Source organism: Lynx canadensis, chromosome C1 (assembly GCF_007474595.2).
Source record: "Lynx canadensis isolate LIC74 chromosome C1, mLynCan4.pri.v2, whole genome shotgun sequence".
In the NCBI taxonomy this organism is placed as follows: Eukaryota; Metazoa; Chordata; class Mammalia; order Carnivora; family Felidae; genus Lynx; species Lynx canadensis.
Genome location: NC_044310.1, coordinates 198,374,084 through 198,383,846, shown reverse-complemented (window position 1 = coordinate 198,383,846; position 9,763 = coordinate 198,374,084). Strand labels below are relative to the sequence as shown.

Below are 9,763 nucleotides of genomic sequence, written 5' to 3'. Positions count from 1 at the left end.
CACAGAAATACAAATAATTATTAGAGAATACTATGAAACATTATATGTCAATAAACTGGACAACCTGGGAGAAATAGACAACTTCCTAGAAACCCACATACTACCAAAACTTAAGTGGGAAGAAATAGAAAATTTGAACCCATAACCAGTGAAGGAATTGAATCAGTTATCAAAAATCTGGGCCAGATGGCTTCCCAGGGGAATTCTACCAGACATTTAAAACAGAGTTATACCTATTCTTCTCAAAATGTTTCAAAAATAGAAACAGAAGGAAAGCTTCCAGACTTATTCTATGAACCCTGCACTACCTTGATTCTCAAACCAGAGACCCCACCAGAGAGAAGAATTACAGGTCAATATCCCTGATGAATATGGATGTAAAAATTCTTGACAAGATACTAGCAAATCTAATTCAACAATACATTAAAAGAAGTATTCACCATGATCAAGTGGGATTCATTCCTCAGCTGCAGGAATGGCTCAATATTTGCAAATCAATCAACATGATACATCACATTAACATAAGGAAAGATAAGAACCATATGATCCTATCAATAGTGCAGAAAAAATAGTACACTTGAAAAAATATAGCATACTTTCTTAATAAAAACCCTCAAGAAAGTCCGAATAGAAGGAACATACCTTACCATCATAAAAGCCATATATAAAAAGGCCCACAGCCAATATCATCCCCAATGGCGAAAAACTGAAAGCTTTCCCCCTAAGACCAAGAACACGACAGGGACGTCTACTATCACCACTGTTGTTTTATTTATTTATTTATTTTTTTACATTTATTCATTTTTGAGAGACAGAGAGAGACAGAACACAAGTGGGGGAGGGGCAGAGAGAGAGGGAGACACAGAATCCGAAGCAGGCTCCAGGCTCTGAGCTGTCAGCACAGAGCCTGACATGGGGCTCAAATTCACAAACCGCGAGATCATGACCTGAGCCGAAGTTGGACTCTTAACCAACTGAACCACCCAGGCGTCCCCTCACCACTGTTTTGTAACATGGTGTGGAAATCCTAGCCTCAGCAATCAGACAATAAAGGCATCCAAATTGGCAAAGAAGAAGTCAGTTTCACTTTTTGCAGATGACATAATACTCTACATAGAAAACCCAAAAGACTCCACCAAAAAGCTGCTAGAACTGATACATGAATTCAGCAAAGTCACAGGATACAAAATCAATGTACAGAAATTGGTTTCATTTCTATACACCAATAATGAAGTAACAAGAAGAGAAATCAAGAAATCGATCCCATTTACAATTGTACCAAGAACCATAAAATACCTAGGAATAAACCTAATGAAATATGTAGAAGATCTATATACCAAAAACTATGGAAAACTTATGAAAGAAATTGAAGAAGACTCAAAGAAGTGGAAAAGTATTCTATGCTCATGGATTGGAAGAACAAATATTGTTACAATGTCAATACTACCCAAAGCAATCTACACATTCAATGCAATCCCGATCAAAATTACACTGGAATTCTTCTCAGAGCTAGAACAAACAAACATAAAATTTATATGGAACCACAAAAGTCCTCGAATAGCCAAAGAAATGTTGAAAAAGAAAACCAACATGGGAGGCAACACAATCCCGGACTTTAACCTCTACTACAAAGCTGTAATCATGCAGGCAGTATGGTATTGGCACAAAAATAGACACATAGACCAATGGAATAGATTAGAGAACCCAATATTGGACCCACAAGTGTATGGCCAACTAATCTTTGACAAGGCAGGAAAGAGTATCCAATGGAAAAAAGACATTCTCTTTAGCAAATGGTGCTGGAAGAACTGGACAGAAACATGCCGAAGAATGAAACTGGACCACTTTCTTACCCCATACATAAAAATAACCTCAAAATTGATGAAATACCTAAATATGAGACAGGAAACCATCAAAACCCTAGAGGAGAAAACAGGCAACAACCTCTTTGACCTCAGCCACAGTACCTTCTTACTCAACACATCTCTGAAGGCCAGGGAAATAAAAGCAAAATGAACTATTGGGACCTCATCAAGATAAAAAGCTACTGCAGTGCAAAGGAAACAATCAACAGAACTAAAAGGGAACTGACGGAATGCAAGAAGATATTGGCAAGTGACATATCAGATAAAGGGTTAGTATCCAAATCTGTAAAAAACTTACCAAACTCGACACCTGGAAAACAACCCAGTGAAGAAATGGGATGGGCAGAAGACATGAATAGACACTTTTCCAAAGAAGACATCCATATGGCCAACAAATACATGAAAAAATGCTCAACATCACTCACCATCAGGGAAATACAAATCAAAACCACACTGAGAAACCATCTCACAGCAGTCAGCGTGGCTAAAATTAACAACTCAGGAAACAACAGATGTTGGTGAGGATGTGGAGAAACGGGAATCTTCTTGCACTGTTGGTGGGAATGCAGACTGGTGCAGCCATTCTGGAAAACAGTGTGGAAATTCCTCAAAAAATTAAAAATAGACTACCTTATGACCCAGCAATAGTACTACTATAAATTTATCCAAAGTATACATAGGAGTGCTGACTCATAGTTACACATGTACCCCAAATGTTTATAGCACCACTTTCAACAATAGCCAAATTATGGAAGGAACCCAAATGTCCATCAACTGATGAATGGATACAGAAGTTGTGGTTTATATATACAAGGGAATATGACTTGGCAATGAGAAAGAATGAAATCCTGCTATTTGCAACAACATGGATGGAACTGGAGGGTATTATGAAATAAGTGAAATAAGTCAGAATCATATGTTTTCTCTCATATGTGGAACTTGAGAAACTTAACAAAAGACCATGGGGAAAGGGAAGGGGAAAAATAGTTTCAAACAGAGAAGCAGGCAAACCATTGGGGGGGCTGCTGGGGAGAGGTGAAATTGGGTGATGGGCATTGAGAAGGGCACTTGCTGGGATGAACACTGGGTGTGGTATATAAATGGTGAATCATGGGAATCTACCCCTGAAGCCAAGAGCACACTATATACACTGTATGTTAGCTAACTTGACAATAAATTATATTAAAAATATATATATTTGTTAGGTTCCTACCTGGAGTTAAGTGCACGTCTGTAAGGATACAAATGTGAACACACACAGACATGGTTCCTGCCTTGTGGAGTTTACAGTGTTGTGAAGAATTCACAGTTCTATGAGTGAAACAGTGAAATTTTACTTAGTCAAGCTTCCCTGAGGAGGTGACTTTAATGCTGAGAATTAAAGGACTGGTAGGTGTTAACTAGGCAAAGAAACATAGGAGGTCCATTCTAAGTAGAGAGAACAAGACATGCAGAAGCCCAGTAGAAGATAAACATGATGAGAATTAGGACTATGGGAAAACCAGCTGGATGGGGCCACACAGATAAAGAAAGAGATGTGGTTGGAGACGCAAGCAAAGGCCGGTGATTTGAGGTCTTACAGATCATATTAAGACGTTTTAAATTTTCGAAGAGCAAAGTGAAGCAATTTATAGTTCTTAAACTGGAGTAGATGGAATTGGATACAAAATCAGAATGCACTTTGGAAAATCGCTAGGGCTACAATATGAGAAAAGATGGGCATCAGGCACACCATATATGACTAGATCAATTAAGACATTATTGCAGCAATAACTGAGGAGGTAGCCTTATTCTGAAACTGAGGAGGAAACCACCCGGCCTTCAGGGTCATTCTTCCCTTTTCCTGGAGGATCACATGTGGGTTCACAGCTATGGTCCTGACCATAAAATCCCAGAAGTTCAATGGCCTTTCTTCATTTTGCTCCATCTCTGTCCTCTTTAGTCTAAGCTGGAAGTGTCTCTGCAGTTGTAATCCTATCTCTATCCTTGGCTTCTACTGAGGGCTGATTAGATCCATGAGTCACACCCACTATCTCTTTATGGAATTACTATCCAGACCATCATTGGAATTACTAACCAGCCAATCATTCTCATTTTTTTTTTAATTTACATCCAAATTAGTTAGCATATAGTACAACAATGATTTCAGGAGTAGATTCCTTAACGCTCCTTACCAATTTAGCCCACCCCCCCACAACCCCTCCAATAACCCTCTGTTTGTTCTCCATATTTAAGAGTCTCTTATGTTTTGTCCCCTCCCTATTTTTATATTATTTTTGTCTCCCTTCCCTTGTATTCATCTGTTCTGTGTCTTAAAGTCCTCATATGAGTGAAGTCATATGATTTTTGTCTTTCTCTAACTGACTAATTTTACTTAGCATAATACCCTCTAGTTTCATCCATGTAGTTGTAAATGACAACATTTCATTCTTTTTGATTGCCGAGCAATACTCCATTGTATATATGCACCACATCTTCTTTAGCCATTCATCCATTGATGGATATTTGGGCTCTTTCCATACTTTGGCTATTGTTGATAGTGCTGCTACAAACATTGGGGTGTATGTGCTGCTTCGAAACAGCATACCTGTATCCCCTGGATAAATGCCTAGTAGTGTAATTGCTGGGTCGTAGGGTAGTTCTATTTTTAGTTTTTTGAAGAACCTCCATACTGTTTTCCAGTATGGAAACTGCTGCAGCAGTTTGCATTCCCACCAGCAGTGCAAAAGAGATCCTCTTTCTCCACATCCTCGCCAACATTTGTTGTTGCCTGAGTTGTTAATGTTAACCATTCTGACAGGTGTGAGGTGGTATCTCCTTGTGGTTTTGATTTGTATTTCCTTGATGATGAGTGATGTTGAGCATTTTTTCATGTGTCAGTTGGCATCTGGATGTCTTCTTTGGAGAAGTGTCTATTCATGTCTTTTGCCCATTTCTTCACTGGATCATTTATTTTTTGGGTGTTGAATTTGATAAGTTCTTTATAGATTTTGGATACTAACCCTTTATCTGATACGCCATTTGCAAATATATTTTCCCATTCTGTTGGTTGCCTTTTAGTTTTGCTGATTGTTTCCTTTGTTTGCAGAAGCTTTTTATTTTTATGAAATATATTCATTTTTTGAAATATGGATAGACTGAGAATCTTCCAGATCTTCAAGTTCTTGTTACTTTTGGCTTAACAATCTCTTCTTCATTTAATCTCTCTTTTCTCACATTATACTATAAACAGCAAGGAGAAACCAGGCCACATCCCCAACACTTTGCTAAGAAATCTTCACAGCTAAATATCTAACTTTGTCAGTTACTGCTTTTCACAAAACATTAGGACACAGTTAAGTTTTGTGCTGCTTTATCACAAGGACTGTGTTTCCTTCAGTGTTCAAATACGTGTTCCTCATTTTCATCTGAGACCTCCTCAGAAGGACCTTTAGTATCCATATTCCTACCAAAAGTCTCCCCGGGGAAATCGAGGCTCTTCTGGCATGCACCTCAGTGCTCTTCCAGTCTCTACCCATCATGCAGTTCCAAAGCCACTTCTACATTTTAGGTATTTATTATAGCAGCACTCCTTTCTTGGTACCAAAATTTGAATTAGTTTGCTAGGGCTGCCAAAACAAATTGGGTAGCTTACATAATGGAAATTTATTTTCTCACAGTTCAGGAGCCTGGAAGTTCGAGATAAGGGTATTGTAGAATTGGTTTCTTCTGAAAACTCTCTCCTTGCTTTGCAGATGGTTACCTTCCCATTATGTTTCCCATGGTCTTTCTTCTGTGGGTGTGCATCCCTGGTGTCTCTGTCCAGATTTCCAATTCTTATAAAGACACCAGTTATATTGGGTTAGGGCCTACCCATAAGACCTCATTTAACCTCAGCTACCTTTTTGAAGGCTCTGTCTCTGAACCCAGTCAAATTCTGAGATGTTGGGGGGTTAGGGCTTCAACATGTGAATTTGGAAGTGTTAATTCAGCTAATAGTCCTCTTCCCATACTCCTGCTTAACTCCTCAGTTCCTTACTAGGATACTCACCTGTTAGGCTGGTGTTCTCATCATCGCTTTTATCTCATAAACGAACTCTACTTCTGACGCTCTTGTATCAATTGCTGTCAGATTTTATATTCACATATTCAATACACAGATCAGGAATTCTGATTTATTGTAATGAGAATGAAGTAAACTATGTATATGTGTGTATATACATAAAGTATTTTTACATATATACATATATAGATTACATATACTGTTTGGGGACTTAATAAGAGTCCTTAGCTGTTTCTCTAATTTCATGGGTAATATCAATTACTTAAACAATATCAATTATATCAAGTGCTGGATAAGAATATGGTAACTTGAAGCTTCACCTCTGTGTTTTACCCAAGTTCCTCAAATCAGATCATTTAGACAAAGGGCGAGGACAGTGTTTCTCAAAGTGTGTTTAGAAAATCACTTTATGATCAAGAAGAATGAAGTCTTGCCATTTACAACAACATGGATGGAACTAGAGTGTATGATACTAAGTGAAATAAGTCAGAGAAAGACAAATAAGTAATGATTTTGCAAGAAATGCAACAGCTGAGCATAGAGGCAGGGAAGGAAAAATAAGAAAAAAACAGAGAGAGAGAGGCAAACCCTAAAAGACTTTTAAATACAGAGAACAAACTGAGGGTTGTTGGAGGGGAGATGGGGGGGGTGGGCTAAATGGATGATGGGCATTAAGGAGGGCATTTGTTGGGATAAGCACGGGATGTTCTATATAAGTGATGAATCACTGGGTTCTACTGAAACCAATACTACACTATATGTTAACTAAGTTGAATTTAAGTCAATAAATTAAAAAGAAAAAAGAAAATCACCTTAATTAGAACTACTGGGGATACTTGTTAAAATACACATTCCTAGGATCTTCAACATAAACTTAATTAGAATTTCTTGATATGGGGTCCAGGAGTCTGCATACAAACCCAACATCATCAGATGATTCTTAAATACATGGAGCTAAAGAAAATTTGACTAGAATTTCCTTCACCCCTCTTCTTGGTGATAGAGACAATCATGTTGTTTCTAAGGAAGACAGCCCTTTCTCTCTTACTAAAACAAACAAAATGTTGTAATGCAATTGGTACAAGTTTTGATAATATGGAACATAGAAAAGCATGAAGTGGGGTCATTTTACTGATGCCTTTCAAGAATAAAAAAATCTCGGGGTGCCTGGGTGGCTCAGTCGGTTGAGTGTCCGACTTTGGCTCAGGTCATGATCTCACAGTTCATGAGTTCGAGCCCTGCATCGGGCTCTATGCTCACAGCTCAGAGCCTGGAGCCTGCTTCAGATTCTGTGTCTCCCTCTCTCTCTGCTCCTCCCCTGCTCACACACTGTCTCTCTCTCTCAAAAATAAATAAAGATTAAAAAAAATTTTTTTAAAAATAAAAAAATCTATCTGAAATGTATATAAATAAAATCTAACAATTATACATTCTTTATTCCCATCAACTCTATTCTTTGATATTGATATAAAACATATCTTAAAGCTATTTTATATATTTTTCAAATGATATTTCCATAAAATGTATGTTACCAAAGTATAATTTTTTTAAATTTCTTTTTTCTTTTTCCTTATGATTTGAGGTATGTTATATAACTTCTCTTTAAAAATTAACTCTATGTCAGACAAGTCTTACCCTCATGGGATTCTGGCCCTCAGGACTCCCCACGGCTGTCCCAGCTTTCTTGCAGTAAACTTAAAATGGCTCTGGGGCAGTCTGCTAGTCCCCAACTACCTAGCATGGAGGCCATAGAATGTACAATGGCAAAATCTGATTTTGAGACATATCACAAAAATGATACTATGTGAATAAAAAATATTTCTAACCATGTATCTTAAATATCATAATTTAAATCAGTATAAACATAACTAAGAATAGGAATATATCTATAATGATATATATCTATAACAAGGTATAGATATTTATAACCATAATAATTAATTTATATATATTATTTTCTCTAAAAAAGCACTGTAGTTTCTGAAACAAAACTAGAGAGACTATTACAAATCAGAGAGCATAAGAGAGGTTAAAAAAATGAAAAGCAGCTTTAATTAAAAAAAAAAATGTGGGTAAGGAGATGAGGCTATCATTCATATAATCCAGATCAAAAATGCCAAATGTTGAAGGAAAAGGAGAGATGTTTCTGCTCAAATGATCGAAATTAAGACTACCTTTAATACAACCAATCTTAATTTAACTTCTTAACTGTTCCTTTCTAGTCACCGAAGCAAGCTTTTTCAAATTTCTATTAAATATTTTTACTTTAGAAAATGTCTAAACTACTAAATTCTCCTTATATATTACCAATGGGGAATAATGGATAAGAGTGGTTTGTTCCTTTCTTAAAAGCCATCTACCAGCCCTGAGCAACCCCTAGCAGTAACCAGCCTAGTTACCATCACACCCCTGGAAGAGCCTCAGCTGCCCCAGCTGGCCCCAGTGAGGTGGAGACCCAGCTACCACCTGCTCTCAGGGCTGCCCACACAAAGCCCAGAACCATGGACAGTGCAGCCGAGGCCAGAGCAGCCTCACATCTGCTGTGCCTGCTATAGGGGACAAGATGGTCATCACAATAAAGGTTTGGGGAACAGTAAAATGGTTCAATGTAAGAAACAGCTATCAATACAAATGACGAGAAGGAAGAAGTATTTGTGCATCAGACTGCCATAAAGAAGAATGACACCAGGAAGTGTGTTCTCAGTGTAGGAGATGGAGAGACTATGGAGTTTGACATTGCTCAAGGCGAAAAGGATGTGGAAGCAGCAAATGTGACAGGCTCTGGTGGAGCTCCAGTGCAAGGCAGTAAGTATGCAGCAGACAATAACCATTACAAAGTCTCTCCACATGGCAGAGGTCCCCCACATAATTCCTAACAGAATTACCAGAATCATGAGAGTGGGGAAAGTAGTGGGATTGGAAGCTCCTGAAGGCCAGGTTCAACAGCACTGGCCCTACTGCAGATGTTTTCCATCTTGCTTCAGGCAGAGACCTCATGGGCTTGGACCACAATCTTCCAACACTCCTGTTCAGGGAGAAATGATGGAAGGTGCTAACAACCAGGGTGCAAGAGAACAAGATACGCCAGTGAGATAGAATATGCTCAGGATTATAGACCGTGATTCCCAAAGGGTCCTCCTTGGATGCCTGGGTGACTCAGTCAGTTAAACCAAAGGGTCCTCCTTGCCAAAGACAACCTAGGCAGGACAGCAATGAAGAAGATAAAGAAAATCAAGGAGATGAGATCCAAGGTCAGCAGCCACCTCAACGCTGGTACCACTGCAACTTCAATTACCTACAAAGATGCTCAGAAAACCCTAAACCACAGGATAGCAAAGAGACAACATAGCCAATCCATCAGCTAAGAATTCATCTGCCCCTGAGGATTATCATCTATACTATCATCAGGTTTAGTCATCTAACAGGAAGAAATGAAATTTTAGCAATAAGAAATGAACACAAGATTTGAGTTGAAGACCTCAAGTGCTTGCTTTTTGCCCATTGAGCAGATAAATAGAACTATCTGCATTATCTATGCATTTTTATTATTTTTACCTAAAGATGTCTTCTTTAAACCTGTTTTTTCTCAACACACCTTTAACAGTTTTTAAATTGTTTCATATATGCTCAAGTTTAGATTTTTAAGAACCTCATTTTTAATTTGTAATCAAAGTTTACAATTTGAGTTTTTCAAAAAAGTCAACAAACAGCAAACACCTGTGAATAAAAGTCTGAAAAAAGGCCATCTATCAAGTTGTCCAGGGCTGGTAGTGACTTCAGAGAATCTCAGTAAGCAACTAGAATTGATTGGGAAAAACTATAGCTTGGTATCAGAAAGTAAAAGTAAATGGTGTTG

General features: G+C 38.0%; 1 pseudogene; it reads left to right on the top strand.

Moving 5' to 3' along the window:
* The first annotated feature begins 3,357 nt into the window (after window positions 1–3,357).
* LOC115519910 lies at window positions 3,358–9,321 on the top strand (annotated as a pseudogene).
* Window positions 9,322–9,763: the final 442 nt, after the last annotated feature.